The sequence below is a fragment of the Podarcis pityusensis genome (genome assembly GCF_964106645.2).
Source record: "Podarcis pityusensis genome assembly, chromosome: 10".
Lineage (NCBI taxonomy): Eukaryota > Metazoa > Chordata > Lepidosauria > Squamata > Lacertidae > Podarcis > Podarcis pityusensis.
The window spans coordinates 15,474,477-15,491,173 of NC_138035.1; the positions used below are offsets into that span (position 1 = coordinate 15,474,477).

The 16,697-nt window shown below is 40.0% G+C and overlaps 1 protein-coding gene across 25 annotated transcripts in view; it reads right to left on the bottom strand.

Moving 5' to 3' along the window:
* PLEKHA5 (pleckstrin homology domain containing A5) overlaps positions 1-16,697 on the bottom strand; it is a 189,922-nt gene that overhangs the window by 79,813 nt on the left and 93,412 nt on the right. The window lies entirely within an intron of this gene.

The window sequence follows — 16,697 nt, forward strand, 5'->3', positions numbered from 1 at the left end:
GGAAGCCAGTTCCTGTTTATATACACACATACTTTGAGGGGAAAAGAATATATGCATGCATTAAATGTGTGTGTGCCAGCAAGTACAAAACAAAAATATCTGTAATAAAGAAGCACAGAAACCTGGATAACACTGGTAGAGCTGGCAGAGCACAGTGGTTAAGAAAGTGTATTAACTTTAAGGCCCTGGTTCAATTCTCATCCTGGCCATGGATTCGTTGTGTGTCACACCTTTTCAGCCTCCTTACTGGAAACAGGTAGATAACAATCAGCCTACCTTGCCAGGATTGCTTACAATGCCCTTGTTTGTGTGAAATGCTAGCTCAAATTATGGCAAGCATGCCAGTGCACAGGGAGAAAGAGGTGCCTATTTTGCTGCTCCCCCACTCCTGCTGTACTCACCCCAGGCTCATTATTGTTTGCTTCACTCCGAACAAACCACAAACAGCAGCTGCAGCCCCTGTCCCCGCCCCATGGTACCAGCCTAATGGCTGGGCTTACTGTTACATGCCAACAAGGCCAATATACAAGTAATGCTTTGACGCTTTAGGAAAACTAGAAGGCTGGTTCGCATTTTTGTTTTACTGATTGAAAGTACTCCCAACTCTGCAACACACTTGTATTGAAATCAAATTTTTAAGTCTTTTTCGGGCTGACATCCTACTTGGAAAAATTCAGTCTAGCATTTTCCAGTGTTTTGCAAAGTTGTACATGGCACTTATCAATGGCATTTCCGTGCACTCTGGCTTCCATCATGGTGTCCTGTTGTGCCAGATGCAGTTTATTTATGTTGGTCACATGACCCGGAAAGCTGTCTGCGGACAAACGCTGGCTCGCTTGGCCTGAAAAGTGAGATGAGCACCGTACCCCATAGTTGCCTTTGACTGGACTTAACTGTCCAGGGGTCCTTTACCTTTTTACATTTACCTGCATGGCACTATGATTGTGTATCACCAACTTTTCTGCCACACTATTCAGGCTTAGTCATTTAAATAAAAATCTGCATTTGATATGCTGCTCACCTTCAAAAACCCCTGAGGACTTACCTTCAGCAAGATAATCCTAGTAATTCCCTGGTTGGTACTTTTGTTAAAACTCTTTAGATCTTAATCACTTTGCAATTTCACACAGTCATGCTCTAATCATAAGTCCCGTTCCACACAAAAACCTACAGTACAAAATTAAAAGCTTTGTTCCTTCGCAAGAAGCATGATAAATACCACTTATAATAAATGCAAAGGGGTGAACAATTAGTCTCTTTTAGAACTTACATCCCTTATGCAGAAAGGCAATGTTCAGTGATTTAAAGGTTCCCACAATGCCTATGATACATAAAAAATGGGGCGACATCAGCCCTGGCACTGAACTTGGCTAACAATCACAATTGTCATGTGTTTACATTTAATGCCTGATGAAGTTTATTTTGGGAAACTGCTTCTGCATCCTGAGTATATCTGAGTATCTTGGCTGTGAGTCTTGAAAGACCTGCACCCTGGCCTGGGAGGGCAGAGCCCTGACTGACTCCAGCTACAAAAGCTGAGGCTGCTGGACAGAATATTGGATTAGGATATTGTGTCTTTTTTAGGATGCTGCTTTTATTGATATATTTTTTGTATATTTTTAGATCTTATTATGATTTATGTGGAAATTGTTCAATTTGGTTGTGTGTGTATGTATATTTTTTCTTAATAGAGGGGAACAGAAATTCAGTCAATTCCTAGGATTAAAATCTGTAAAATCCTTAACTTGTAAAAACACATAGTCTTCTAGTCTAGAACAATATGGATGTGGTTCATATATTGGTCCAATTTTCACTTATTTGAAATTTATCAAATCTTATCTCTTGTAAAGAGTTACCTTCAGTATGCATCAGGAATAAAGAGCAGCATATTCTTTCCATACAGAATGGTTCCTTTCACTATGGTTCTTCTAGGATGGAATAATTCAGAAATTTCAACACCACAAATAGGATCGTGGGAAATCAGGGTCTCTTTCACATGCAGGTGACCCAACCATGACACAAGGCAAGGTAGCCAGAGATTTTGCATGACATAAATGGCAAGAGAATAGAAGACAGGCAGATCTGTCCCATAGAGTAAAATCATCTAAGACATTATCCAGTGTAACTTCCACTGAAATGAATGAAAGCTGTCCTAAATATATTACCATGTAGCGTGCTAATTAGGAGGGGGTGCTATTTGAATTTTCCCTTTCTGGTACAGCACTAGTTTGTCCCCACTTTCCTCATTCATGCCTGGGTGCTGGAAGGTAACCCTAGGTGTTTGCTGTTATGCTCATTTAACCTCACTGTTCCAGAATTCAACAGCAGTCCTGCCTTCTGAAGTCTGCACACAGTTGAAAGCAGAAACATGACAAGTCAAAGCATTAGTTACATGACAGCCATGAATACACCCACTGCCAGAAGAAGACTGGGATGACAGCCTGTGCTTACTGTTGGGAACAGTAGCTTCTGTGCTACATCTTGACAACACCATTTTAAAAGAGGTGTAGAGGGGTGTGTGTGAGTGTGTGAGTGAGTGTGTGTGTGTGTGTAAGAGCAAGTAGATTTTTAAGGAAAGGGGAGATTATATTGCAAACACAAACCAAAGGTAAGAGAAATTGTTCTTAGAAAACCCGCTTTCTTTATGATCAACTGTTATGTACTGCCACATTTTCCTCAACATTGAAGGATAAATGTGGAATGCACAGATTTTTCTCAGTTGCAAAGAGGGTGATTTCCCTGTTTTATTGTAATTTTGTCTGCTTTATTGTCTACTGTAAGCTGCCTTAAAAACCATGGAAGGAGGCTTTTCAAAAACAAAGTTCCAATTTAAAACAATGGAAGAAAAAGGCCCTTAATGTGGAGAAACTTGCTGATGTGTTCACTTCAGGCCACTGTGAAGCCAGAAAAGCTTCACCCATTTTGCATGGTGGAATACTGTCACATCACAAGACATGAAGTGGGTACAATTACAACACAGTGCCTACAGGATGAATGAATGCTGTCATGTTATCCACCTATGAGGCAGATGCTGAACACACAGACAAACATGCATCTCTCTCTGAGAAAACAGCCAACGCATGTTACAGTTCAGAGTAGAAGATTGCAATCATATGCATAGGTACTTGTAAGGAAGCCCTGCTGAACTGGGTAGGATTCCTAAGTAAACATGTGAAAGACTAGGTTATATGTCAGATTTGGGCCCAAAGATGTACTCAGATGCAAAGTCTGACACATTTAGTTCAAGGGCATTTCAAGGGCATATGTTAATGCATGCTGATTGATTCAAATATTGATCCAAATCACTCAGTAAAACTGCTTTTTAAAAATACATGTGTGGGTGTGCATACAGGGTTATTTTGGTTCCCTGAAAGCTGAATTTCTTTCACTATTTTAGTGTATGTATTCAAACAGTTTTTCAGCAGTGCAGAAATGTCAGCACACAATTCTCATTTTCACAGCATAAAAGGCATTTGTTTATATCCAGAATCTATACTGGTGAAATCAATATTGAAAACAACACCCTCTATCTGAGTACCTATAGTTAACTATATAACTCAGTGACCCACAAAGAACTTCACTGTAAGGCTACAGAGGCAATCACTTCACTAATTAACAGTAACCAATTAGCTTTTGATTTGAATATTCGTGTTCCACTTGCACAACTCAAAACTGCAATTCCACTTTCCACTGTGCTCTTATTCTAGACAGACATTCCTAAAGCTTCCTAAGAAAAATAATTCAAAAGCCTTCCGACACACCTTGCTTGCTCTGTTAGGTGAACTGCAGCCCAATTCTGTGCTTCATTGCACAGCACATAATTCTAGAAGGTTCTCTTGCAGGCTAATTAATTCTACCTGCCTAGAATTCAAAGCAAGTTTAGAATTCCCTCTTCTAAAAAGTAAGCATTTATTCTCTCATTTCTATATACCCTTTTAAAATACATGAAACTCACTTAGACTACCATTCCCTGGGCTAAACAGCTTTCTTTTAGTAAACTCATATATCATCAACATGAAGAATTAAAGAACCCAAGAGATAAATGAATGTAGAGATGCATTTTTATATTTTTCGTTATCGAAGGTCATTACATAAAATATTTGGTAGCATGAACAAGTTAAGAACAGAAGGCAAGCTCTCAAAAATACGATCATAGATCCAAAACCCCAGAATCCTCCAAGGTATTTAATTGGTATGCAAGACTATTCTGCCACAAATCAATATGTAAGTGGTGCACTTCACTCACACACACAGGCACATGAAGCCTTCAAAAATGCATAGCTGACTAAGACATGTCTTCACCAGAAACTGTGACAGCTCACATCATAAATCCTTTCACCGGCAGGCTCTTAGTTATGAGGCTACTGACTCAATATTGCATTTTAGCACAAGACACTGAAGTCCAAATTCCTTGCAGCTGCACCTATATAACACACGAATATGGGAAACCGCCTTGCACTAAGAGAGACCACCATCTATCTCAGTACAGTGGTACCTCGGGTTACATACGTTTCAGGTTACATACGCTTCAGGTTACAGACTCCACTAACCCAGAAATAGTGCTTCAGGTTAAGAACTTTGCTTCAGGATGAGAACAGAAATTGTGCTCCGGCGGCATGGCAGCAGCAGGAGGCCCCATTAGCTAAAGTGGTGCTTCAGGTTAAGAACAGTTTCAGGTTAAGTACGGACCTCCGGAACGAATTAAGTACTCAACCCGAGGTACCACTGTAACCTGAGGTACCACTGTCTATACTGGCTGGCAGCAGTTCTCCCTTGTGTCAGTCAGGGACATTCCCAGTCCTCCCTGGCCATGCCAGAAATTGAACCTGGGATCTTCTGTATGCAAAGCAGATGCTCTACTGTTCTTTTTGATCCTTAGTCCTTAGGGAAATACACATTGCACTCCTCAGGTGTGAACCCTGAACGCAAGGCCTGGGCAACTCGCTCTCACTTTAACAATATCCCCAAGTTCAATGCCATATACGTAACTGCATGGCAACCATTCACCTAAACAAGATACAGTAAAGCAAAAGGGTGCCTGGGGATATTCGGCAGCTTGGAGGGTTAATCCTTAAAGCTCAAGTGCAGCTCTGCTAGATCAGACCAAAGACTTCTGCATTCCACAGGGGACAACTGGATATCTCCATATGCTTAATGAGCTTAAGTATAATTTTCATTAAGAAAACAAGGATAATTTTTTCAAAAGTATTTTCTATTAATCTTGCAATACTCGCTACATTTTATATTCCCCTCCACATTTACTCCAGAACTAAATTGTATGTTAGTTTAAATACCACAAAGACATTTCACTGTTTTTACAGAAATTTCATATAATAATAAATACACAACTGCAGCCCTCCTCCATTTACAAATTCATTAGGAATGTGAGGCCTAAAATTAAGAAGGGAGAGTCAAGAGGAGCCAACACAACCAAACCCCAGCACACCAAACTTTCCATTCCTTAAGGAGTAAAAAGTCAGCAAAATTTCTTGTTATTTTTGTTCTTTGTCCCAATGTTTCTTTTTCAATAAGACAAATACAATAGATGAAAGCTAATAAAATATTGCTTGAAGACAGGAAAAAAATGTAATATAATATATTCATATCTACTACCAGTAAGGATGTGGTCTGTGGCTGCACAAGCTCCTTCCATTTTCCAGAAAATGTCACTCCACATTGCATATGTAAGCATTTGCATTCAGCTGAACATATGAACTTTCCCCCCAATTAATCTATTTAAGAAAACAGTTTGAAAGCTTTGTGCAGGAAAGGTTTTCCTGGAACATGGATTACTATCAGGCTCCCCAATTAGAATGCTTAACTAGAAAGGTAACAAAAGAACATTATAAGGAATACCAAAGTAATTGAATTCTCACACAAAGGTACTCATTTTAGCTGTTGAACATCAAGTTTTGAAATCCACATTAATCATCTCTCTGGCTCCCACACAATTTCACATGCACACCCATGATAATAGATTCCCAATTTGCTGGAGAGAATTGAGGAATATAATCTAAGGAAGTGGCAGCTTGCCATTTGATCTTGTTAGGCTTACTTCTTCATTCAAGGGACCAGTTTGCCAAATGCTTAACAACAAATGTAAGACTTGGAACACAAAGTTTGGGCAATCCTTAACAAAACACCTGTGTAGAAATATAAGGAAGAGTACAGTGTGCTGAAATGTCACCCCAGACACATATCTCTGAACTTCTAGCACAAGGGTTCCTCAAAACAGAAAGATTGCTACAAAACTATCCAATATATCAAACACCTATTCTCTCTCTCTCTCTCTGTGTGTGTGTGTGTGTGTGTGTGTGTGTAAACTTGCATTAGGGCAAGGACAAGGTCTGGTGGGAAGGGGGAAAGGAGGGAAATAATGAACCGACGCAAATCATTTCTACTTATGTACAGGCTTTATACTAAAATATTTCAACAACATGGTAGGGAATTTCTGGTTTATACAAGAACAACCCATTCAACCATCCCAGGAAATGATAGGAAAGCAAAATTCCACAAATAAAAACAATACCACATATATAATTTTCTCAGATACCCAACATTGTTTCTCAACAGCACACTGCACACCTGCAACATCTTGTTCAGGGTTAACCATTTTATCTAAATGAACCACTATTTATTCTCCCATTCTGCCTGTTATTCCCAGCAGCCTCTTATATGCCTCTTTGCTAAGAACTCCCAAGCAGTAAACCTGATATAGGAATAAAAGGTGAACCATAAACAGCCTCTTAGTAAGTATTTCCAACATTCACTAAAATATAATTATGAATTGCTTATAGATAACATACACTTATAGATAACATTTATCACTGGAAATATTAGAAGATGATAGATTTTCAAACACTAAGATAAGCTTGACAAGCACCTAGTTCAATACAAATAACAACTAATTCAACGCTGTTAAGAGACATAAAAAAGAACACAATCAACTTGGAAGTGTGTCCCAATATATTTTTATTTTTATGTTAAGTGTTTCCTTGAAGCTGATGGGGGGGGTTACCTTCCAAACTAAATTATTTCAAATTTACAACCTTTTACCAGGAATGAAAAGTAAATGCATCACAGCCTACAATGCAATAATTGACCTAATGCTATACTCAGAACATCACACTGTATAATTACAGGAAGAGCAATCTATCTACTACTGAATAATTCTAAATGTTTCTTTTCTAAGATATCCAAGAGCATATTTAGGCGTATATGCTTTACAGCACTATTCTATACATCTCTACTTCAGAAGTAAGTCCCATTGAATTTAATAGGGCTTATTCCCAGGAAAATGGATAGGAGACTGCAATCTTATCAATAAGTTCTCTCTCAATGTAGGGCTGATCACTTGCTTATTTTACTGCAGTATATTTGCCAGACCTTGAAAAAAATCTAGTATTTACAGTATTTGTTTAGGTAGATATGATACTTCATACATGTCTTTACAACAACATCACATATAAGCCCTCAAGAGCAGTTTACATGTGCAAATTCACCACCAGACAATAATTTATTCACACATCAGTGTGTGATGTCTGGCAAAATCTTCCTTTCCCATTGGGAGGAATATGAATGACCAAGCTCCCCTGGAGAAATACAAATTCACACCAGGGTTGCATGCATCTTTACAGTCTTTCTACAACTGCAAGAACCAGACAGATTTTGTATCATCACACATTATCCCAGACACAGTTTGATAAACCTGATGGTCCCTCTCCTCTTTGATGAGCACTGTATGCTTCCTTCAAATTGCTGAATTCCCTAAAATTGCTAAATTGCTTTCCCTTTCATCCCCGTTCTCCAGGAAGGTGCTATGTTAGGTCAGCTTTTACAAAAAGAGTCAACCTAACAGCAAGGGAGAGAGGTAACCACATTCCTGTTCTTAACTATGAAGAAGTGTCTTATTCCCCTCCCATTTCTTCCTGCATAGAGAATTGAAAGGAGGCTTATTTCCTGCATATTCCCTCCTTGCCATGCCTTGCTTCAGGTTCTTGCAACAACCCAATGCAGAGGAAGAAAAACAGAGGAAAGAATAACAAGTCTGTTCTCTTCCTGTAGAGCAAGGGATGCCAAAACAGCATTCATATGTGCCAGTGTGCCCACCTGTACCTCCTAAAGTGTTTGTGAAAGGCTCCCCCCACTCAATATTCCCTCAAAAATCCACAATGCATAAAAGACTGTTTGCTCCCTGGTCAGTTCCTATTGGCATTGGCTCAGGCTCTTCTGTGCTGAACACACACACCTTTAAACATGTCTGCATTTCACTGGATGTCAAGACTGGACACTCCCCTCTCATGGATTCTGAAAAAAGCTTATCTCTGTGAGTGAGTGCCACTGTGGCTGATGTTGATGCCCTTCCCCACATTGAAAGGGGAAGCGGATGGGGGAGGGGTCACACCCACACCACTTCATTGTCCTCTGTCTTTTTCCATTGTTTTAGATGTGACAGTCGCTTTGTGTTATGCCATGTCCCCATGGAAGCCATTTTGTGACTGGTGGGCATGACATTTTCAAAATACCAAATGTGCCTACTGGCTTCCGGTGGTGGTCCCTGCCATAGAAAAAGAGACAAGTAGCTTCCTCCTCTTCCTATTGTGCTTTTTGCAGGAAGTAGCCGCACCAGCTAGCTAGCTATCTTCTGAAAAGGCCAAAAATAGGACAATCAAACCAACTTTTTTTGAGTTCTCTGCAAGTGTCTCAAGATTAAGGGAAGGAGAGGTCAGTGGTGACACACATAATTGATTTAATTAGGAAAACAAACCAGAAACGGTTTATCACTGAAGCTAAATGAAATTTTTCTTTCTTCTTTTTAAAAAATATTTTACTATTAAAGTTTACATAACAAGTTTCAGTTTAAACATATCAATCACCTTTACATTTAGAATTCTCAGAATCCCTTGACTTTCCCCTGCCCTTCTTTGGTTTCCATTTTCCATGTCTTTTTATTCAACTTATTCTTTCTTTCCAATTTGTTATATCTATTATTAACTTTTCCATTATATTTGTCTTCTAAATGACATTTTTCAACAGAGACAGTTGATGTGATTGGCTGATTGCATGAATAATGATAATGTAAATCTGCCATAACAGTTGTGAGGAACCTGTGGGCTCTCTAGATCAGAGGTCGGCAACCTAAGGCCCACGGGCTGGAAGCGGCCCATGAGGGTCGCTTAACCATCCCATGAGCTGCCCCTGAACCGAGCTGCCCGCTTGGTGAGTCCCCGCGCTAAACTGGCGCAGTGCGACACGGGGACTCTCTTCCGGAAATAGCTCCTGCACATGCCCAGATACCATAAATCGCATCTGCGCATGTCCATAACGCCGTAAATTGCTTTTGTGCATGCCCAGACACTGAAAATCGCTTCTGTGCAGTAACAATTTTGGGCATCTAGGCAGATGCGATTTCCGGCATCGCACTCCGCCTGTCTGGCCCACAAAGGATCTCCACAGGAGTGATCCGGCCCATGTCCGGTAAGCCTTGCCAACCCCTGCTCTAGATGTTGTTGAATAATAATAATAATAATAATAATAATAATAATAATAATTTATTCATACCCCACCCATCTGGCTGGTTTTCTCCTGCCACTCTGGGAGGCTTCCAACAAAATATTAAAATACAGTAGTCCTTCAGATATTAAAAGCTTCCCTAAACAACGCTGCCTTCAGATGTCTTCTAAAAGTCTGGCAGTTGTTTTTTCCTTTGACATCTGGTGGGAGGGTGTCCAACAGGGCAGGTGACGCTACCAAGAAGGCCCTCTGCCTGGTTCCCTATAATTTTGCTTCTCGCAGTGAGGGAACTGCCAGAAGGCCCTCGGTGCTGTAGAATACGGATTGATCAAGGTTGTTTCAGCAAAGACTGCTCAAGAGGTTTGCTGACATTTTATGTACATAGATGGGTATTTTAAAGTGAGTTCTCACTGGTATCTTTGCAACTGTGAGGCTATGGAAGTAATACTTTTAAAATGGACTTTAATGAATAGATCATCACAGGTATTATAGAAATTCCTTTAAATAACAATAGAAAGAGTTGCCAACAATAAAGTGGTCTGTCTCTGGTATTTCCATACATATGACTTATGGCTTATTGCAATGCAACTAAGCGTTATAGATCAGAGGCTGGGGAACCTGTGTCTCTTCAGATGTTGTTGGACTACTCTAAAAATTAGCCATGCTGGCTAAGACTGATGGGAAGCTAGGGAAGGAGTTCTCGAAGAACACTCATGAATGCCAGCCAGTAAGGAAAAAAGAAAAGCTCTGCTCAATCAGGCCAAAAAACCATCTAGGCCAGCATTTTATGAGCAGTGGCCAATAAGATGTGTATGGGAAGCCTGAAAAAAGAACCTGAATGCAGCACACATGACAATTATAATAAAAGGGCATTGCAACAATTACTGCTTTAATGTAAGTGCCTGCTTTGAAGTACAATGTAATCCATTAATGTATCAGTCATTCAGTCATTGTTGAGCATTCATAGCTAGTGTTAAAGTGCATACATCACATATCTTACAAAAAAAATTGGGGCTACATTTTTTAAATGATCTGCTCAGTTTATCCATGTCAACTATTAATAAGACTGGAGATATTCAAATGTCAATGATGCTTTAAAAAATGTATCTCAGAACATTGTGTGGTGCTTCTCAAAGGCATCTTGAGATGTAAGAAAATAAGGCAGGCTGTCCAACTTTAAGGACTGTGGAAGTACATAGTTTGGCAACCATTTTCTTAGTTCCTTGAACATCTTTGAAAATAAGCAGGACGAAGCACATTATAAAATTTAGTCTTAATCATGGGTTTTTAATGAGAAAATGACTCTCACAATGTGAATACCTGGAACCACAGCAGAGCAGTAAAAAGCAAACAAGAGCCCAACTGTCTGTTGACCCTTTGCTATTACTGCAGCTGTTCCAAAAGGTTAAGTACCATTTGGCTTCAGTGAATAATCAAGATCTTAATCAGCTACTAAACAGAGAACCTGAATTACTAATTCTTACTTAGATGGGTTTCTAAATTCTGCTTTTGGAGGGTCATGTTGATTGGCAAGACTGAATTTATATTCTTAGATGGAAGCTTTGTTTGGCTTGTGGACACATGCTCTACATTGTCCCAAACTCAAATAATTTCAGGCCTTGCCTCATTCTCTGGATGATGCCAAGGGATAATTGTTTTAAGCTTGTAAGAGACCATCTGGCTCTTGCACAAATCACTTCACTTCCCACTGAAATTCACCCACATCGGAAGTGGCATGAAGCAGCTGTTTAGTAATGGCTAGCAATAACACTGAGCAGTTCAAGTTGGGGAAGGAGCAAAGGTATCTCCTGCCTTATTTAACTGGAGGAGAGGGTGCTTAAATTTGATTCACGATGACAACTCTTTTCAGAATATTAAGGGACATTACCGTTCTAAATGCACTCAGGACTACTTACTTACCTGCTATAAATGGAGTTGAACACGACTAAACAAACATATATTCCAATCCTTGTTCCTAGTAATCTTCCTAGGGACTATAACCAGCACAGTGCAAATTTGAGAAATACATTCCTTGGGACAGTAACATTTTTAATAAAAAAATGTTTTTGAAATCTGAGAGGCATTAAAGAAAAAAATCTTTTGTTAGCCTTTCCTTATGATGTCTGTTTTATCACATAAACAGAAGAACACAGTTGGTTTACATAATAAAATCTAAAGTCAACTAATTAACGTTATAAATAGTGCAACTGTTTTTGGATCCACTTGCAACCTCTTTTGGAATATAGCTTTCTCAGTCTCAAAACATACAAAAAACCAAAAAACAATCTTCAGTATTTCTTTCACTGGCTAAGCAGATCAACATCATCTGTCTCTGAAAATACTCTCTTTACCATGATTGGCCAACAATGTTAAATTAAAAAATTCAGCATAGTTTACTCTCCAGCTTACTGTATTTTCATCCTTGTTTTGGGAAGGTGTGATAGATTACACCCTTGTTTGCTCAGACCAGAAGCAAACTGAAAAACAGTATATTCGGTATCTCAGGATCTCTTTAATAGAGGAGTGTTTGCTAGAAACTCAACAGTTTGTTAATTACTTGAAAATCTGCCAGCATTAGTGCAGACTCATCCACTCTACATCAGCAGCAATATGTTAGTCATAGAAGGTCACATTTTCTCAGCCAAAGTGAAAATGTTGCACTGTTTTATTCATTAATGAGACAGGAATTACATTAATTTTTAGATGTACTACTTCAGTGGAAATGCAATTCATACGTAGCCTGATTTTTCTGTTCTCTCTATATAACAGTTCTCCAGCATTTGTAATGGTTTTGAGATTTTTTACAAAATCAATTATACAATTTGTATAAATTTTACTAAATAAATAAATAGTTCCTGGTGGTCTGGGCACAAATGAAGGCATTGGTTTTCACATCTATCGCCCTACTGGGATTGGGCTCTTAATAAACTAAAAACATACAAAATGAATTTAAAAGAGCTCTAACAAAGTACCATTGAGGATAGGACAGGAAAGAAAATTAACACAAGTTACTGCAAGCATTTGTAATGTTGAGAAATTATCTAGCACATCTTAGATTATCAATCCTTTCCACTACTAACCTATGGAAAGCAACACATTTCACTACTTAATTTGTATTTTGAATCACTCTACAAAGAGAGAGAAAGCAATTTACAGTGGCACCTTGGTTTAAGAACGCTGCAAACCCAGAAGTAGGTGTTTTGGTTTGTGAACTTTGCCTTGGAAGCAGAACTTTGCCTTGGAAGCCATATTCCACTTCCTGTTGGGTGTGTTCCATTTGTAAATTGAGTCCCCCACTGCTATGGGAAAGCACGCCTTGGTTTAAAAATGCTTTGGTTTAAGAACGGACTTCCGGAACGGATTAAGTTCGTAAACCAAGGTACCACAGTATGTGAAAATACGTCTTTCTTTACTGTCATTTCACAAAGTATACATGCGTGGGAAAATTAATTAGCTAATAATTTCATCATGGTGACTCCAGAAGAAATGATACTAGATTTAACCTCTCTTCTAGTTCCTAAAAGCCAGCTCCCATACTGCTCTGCCAACAAGATCCAAAAGGGGACAAAGAGTTAGAAGGAAGGAAGGAAAATGGCAGACATAACCCAGAGGGGAGAATAACTGCTACGAGTTCAGAATCACTTAGATTCACTCAGGTATTTCAAGAGACTGAATTGTCAAGGAAAGCTGCCTAAAAGTTGCTTATCATAAGAAGGTCATCCAGGTAACAAGTCATTACTCATTTTTAAAGAACTCTTAAACTTAAATCTTACTTTAAAAGTTTGCTTCAAAATTACAACATCTATCTAGTTTTTAGGGCAAGTTCAGAGCACTTTGGATGACTTCATATGAAGCACATCAGCCTCTTATTCCCCAACCAAAGTACTGTGGTCAACAGTAAACTGAAACCCAGAGAGATTGGTATTCCTGCCAGCAGCAAGTGTTTAACCATTCTGTGTTTTCACAATTCCACATATGCATGGCCCCCCACATCTGTAAACCTTTAACTGCACCATGCCATTCCAAGTATTTTATAATAAGAACGTATACCATGTATTTACCAAAATAGGAACCAGCACTGAAGATAGCAATTACCGGAAACCGGAGTGAAGAAGCTGTGGCAGCCTATAGGCATGCCTTGGAACTGCAGCCCGGCTACATCCGCTCCCGCTACAATCTCGGCATCAGCTGCATCAACCTTGGTGCCCACAGGGAGGCTGTGGAGCACTTCCTGGAAGCCTTGCACATGCAACAGAAGAGCCGGGGGCCGCGGGGCCAGCAGGGGGCCATGTCTGACAACATCTGGAGCACCCTCCGTATGGCACTCTCCATGCTGGGCCAGAGTGACCTTTATGGGGCGGCTGACGCCCGGGACCTTCCAACACTGCTGCAAGCTTTTGGGATTCAGCAGTGACTCTTCGATGGGCTCCCCTGCGAGTGCAGGATGAGCCCTCGCCAGCGCTGATCTCCCCTGCCCACAACTCCCCATCTGCCAACATATGCACACCTCATTCAGGCAGCTTCCTCTCCCCTGCCCCACCACCCAATCTCACTTCCCACCCCCATGTTTCAGAGAACTACATGTCAATGCATTTTCAGTTGTCTTCGGTCCAGGGCTGTTCGGTCACTCATGGTTTTATCTTGGACCAAACACTGTAGAATTGTAGCCTGTGTTCAGCAGCAGTTAGCTGGCTTGCAGGCCTCTCTTAACATCTTCTGGGTTTGCTTTCTCAAGCAAATCCCCTTGAGCAGGAAAATGTTTATACTTTCCCCTGCACTTCATCTGTGCGCTGAAATTGCACCTCTGTGTAGTGTCTTTGGCACATCGTTTTACATGATCATTCTACTTAAGTGTCTTTTTTCTGAAAGGGATGAATGAATCATGGTGTGGAATTCTGGGCTCTCGTCTTCAAAAAGGTGCTGCTAACTTTTAAGGTATGACACAAAACGATTGGACATATCTCACTGGGCACCAGCATAGCGTATTTTCTACAGTGTTGTGTTTTGTCCCAACTCGCCCCGGGGAAAAAGTGAGTGAAGGGAGTAAGCTCTCCAGTGCAATGTACATTGGGGTGGGGGCAGAAATGGGGTTTAACTGACGCACTTCAAAAGATCAGGGCAGGACCTATGTCTTAATTATCCTTCTGCCCCTTAGCTCTTTTGTAAAGTAAAAGGGGGACTGGTTATCTCTGTGCATATGATTCTCCCCTTCTGTGTAATTGGGCCCTTTAATTAATTGGTTGCCATCAATTTGATTTAATTAATTTTTATAATGAAATATTTTTAGATTGTGTGATTATTTGATTTTTTGATTATTTGATTGTTGTTAGCCGCCCTGAGCCCGGCTTCGGCTGGGGAGGGCGGGATATAAATAAAATTTATTATTATTATTATTATTATTACAGAATTCATTACTTTGCAAAAATATATGGACACAAAGAGAAGAAGGGATATAGAATCTGAGCTTCTAAACCAAATTCCAAGCCTGAATGATTGCAATACATTTCTACTAGCTTGCAAAATCACTAATAAAAGAAGTTTCATTTAAATCTAATTTTCAAGTTTTAATTCATGTACTTCTTGAACAAGCTTTCATATGAATTGCTTGCTATAAAAATTAAAATGTATGTTTATAATAAAAGAAAATGTTTAGAAGCATCATTCTAAACCTCTAATAATGTAGCTCAAATGCCTTTTGCACTACATTTTTTTTTTTAGAGAAATGGGAGCAATTATGAAATTAATGATTTGTTTGGTTTCTGTTTTTACATATCAAGGACACTAAGCAAGATCATTTACTTGACGCTTAAGTAGACTTCATGAAAGGGGCTGCAATGCATGCACAAGGAGTATGACCAGAGGGGCAAGCTGATGTTGCAGCTATTCCAATCTCTCCCCTACTCATCACCAATTCATGGATGAGAGCTTTGGCCATGCTGGCTAGGGATGGCGGGAGCTATTTCTCAGAACATCTGGAGGACACCATGTTGGGTAACACAGTTTAGAGGTTTGGGTATGAAATACAGCATGCAAACCAAAAGGACGGCTGGAAGCTATCAATACTCAAAGCTGATTCTCACATTTTCAACTGAACCCATGAATATGCTGTGTAAGCAATCTTGCAGGAGTGCATCATATGCTCAGCACTAAAAAACAAAACAAAATCAAAGTTCTGAGACATGCATAAATTATGTAAATATGCTCACCTGATTTTATATAAAGTAAAAATATGTGCAGAGTGTTTCTGGATCAGACAAGTGGCCCATTGAGTCCAGCATCCTGCTCACACAGTGGCCAATGAGGAACCCATGGAAAGCCTGCAAGCAGGACCTGAGCACAATATCACTTTCCCCTCCTGTAGTTTCCAGTAACTAGTTGCGTGCTGAGACCCCGGGCCCCACATTTCCCTTAGGTAATAAACACACAAACGCGAATATTTTAGGTTAATGGGGTAAAATAGGCCACAACTTTTTTGGTTACAGAGGTGAGCGGTTTCGCTTAGGCATTGGGTGAAACCAGGCTATATCTTGACTCCTGCCCGTCCGCAGGGAGTCTACTAAGGGTAAACCACCAGATGGGGGAGCCCAATGACATATGTGAAATCAGGGCATCCCGCGGGTCCCCGTTGGGGTCGTGCCATGACCCTAGCCCACACCCAGGCTTCGGACAGGAACCAAGCCCCCGGATCCCTTTAACAGGATACCCTTATCGAGGAGGGGCAGGGGGAGGCTACAACCTCCCCTCCCATAACTAACTAGTATTCAAAAGCAAACTGTTCCCAACAGTGAAAGCAGAACACAGCCATCAAGGCTAGTAGCCACTGATAGCCTTATCCTCTGTGAATTTGTTTATCCACAGACAGCTTTCCAGGTCATGGGGCCAACATGACTAAACCGCTACCAGCGCACGGAGGACCACGACGAGTGCCAGAGAACATGGAAACACCGCTTACACTAGTATACACTTGGAATGGAAAAAGTGCCATTATTTGGAAATAAAAATGTCCAGAGCAGTATCCTTTTATAAAAAATGCACCTAAAACATTACATGGGTGTGATATAGAGCTTGTTGGTCTTCTGTTTCACTATTCTTTCTCTAATAATGATTATATGCACTGTGTAATGAAAACTGATCTGTTAACTGAATGCTGACTTATTTTCTGCTGAAATTTCTTTTTTAACTGA